Source organism: Mus pahari, chromosome 12 (genome assembly GCF_900095145.1).
Source record: "Mus pahari chromosome 12, PAHARI_EIJ_v1.1, whole genome shotgun sequence".
Lineage (NCBI taxonomy): Eukaryota > Metazoa > Chordata > Mammalia > Rodentia > Muridae > Mus > Mus pahari.
Window position 1 is genome coordinate 33,164,600 of NC_034601.1, and position 1,411 is coordinate 33,166,010.

The following is a 1,411-nucleotide window of genomic DNA, read 5'->3' on the forward strand; positions in this document are numbered from 1 at the left end:
GGAGGAGGAGGAGGAGGAGGAGGAGGAGGAAGAAAAAAAGACCCCTGCAGGGTACTTTTCAGCTTTTGGTTTCACAAGAGGGCTCCATCATTCTGACAGAGAGGGATTTCTCCCTCCTTGCTCCAGCCTTTAGTTTTCTGTTTACCATGACTGTTCTTGTAGATGCAGGAAGCCTTCTAATGGAAGTTATCAGAAGAGGAATAAATTTGTCTCTACTAAAAGTAATATATATCTCAACTTAAATTAAAAAGATACTTAATTGGTTTGGAATATTTCTGTTCCATTTCTTCTAGACTCTGGTTTCTGTCACTCTGTGCCCCCACCCCCACCCCACCCCTTGAATCTATATGAATCCAGTTTCATAGGTCTCTAGACTTTTCTCTTGTTTTGCTTACCCCTTCCTCCACCCCGTCCCCCTTTTCCAGTTCTAAGTCCTTGTACAGATCCCCTGCCTGGCTTGGATATTTCTTATTCTTTCTCAGTATCCTATCAGTCTTGGCTTTAACTTTTTTTTCTTTTTGAGATTTTTGTATTTTACTATATGTGAATATATTTTGCATGTGTGTGCCTGTGCACCAGGGTGTGCAGTACTGGCGAAGGCCAGAAGAGGATATCAGCTCTGGAACCACAAAAATGCTGGGTCCTCTGGAAGAGCAGCCAGTGCCCTTAACCACTGTGTCAGCTCTCCAGTGCCCACTCTGGGCTTTTTCAGGCAGGGCTGTCTCTGCGAACCATGGCTCTAGCCCCCTGATGACAGCTTTAAAGACTTTCCCGTTAGGCAATCAACTCTCTGCTTGTAACTAGGGCAGTGCTAGCTAGCTGTTGTAACTAGAAATTACTCAGTCAGAATAAGGATTGTGAGCATTCCTGCTGGAATTACTGCTTGCTGTAGTAACTGAAGCATGATGTAACTAACAAATTGTAGCTCACCCTGTAAGTTTTAGGAGCTCTCACTTGGAGTAGCAGTGCCTTCCCTTGATTAGATAACAATGAGAATTTAGGGGGCTTAGAAATTTTAGACTTAATAATTTTGTGAATTTCAAGTCTATAGAATAGTGATTTTTTTTTTCTCACCACTTTAGTATTTTGCTGTAGAAAACATCCTCATGAAATTTTATGAAGAATTGTGATAAAATAAATGAACCACAAAATAGCTTCTGTGGAAACAGATGTTTGCCTATTCTTAACTATAGCTCACTCCACAGAACTTTATGATTCAGGATATATTATAAAGCCACATTCTGCCTTAGGAATTCCAGGTTCTATTTAAATTGTTTTCACTTAAGTTATCTTGCATGTAAAAATACTAGAGAGTCTGAATCCAGAGTATAAAAGATTTCATATTATTCAGCATAGGATGTGCAATAGAAAGGTAAACATTTAAAATAGCTTAGTGATGTTGGTTGAACAA

General features: G+C 39.7%; 1 protein-coding gene across 2 annotated transcripts in view; it reads left to right on the plus strand.

Moving 5' to 3' along the window:
- The window catches only part of Gsk3b (glycogen synthase kinase 3 beta), a 156,048-nt gene that overhangs the window by 84,352 nt on the left and 70,285 nt on the right, over positions 1-1,411 (plus strand). The window lies entirely within an intron of this gene.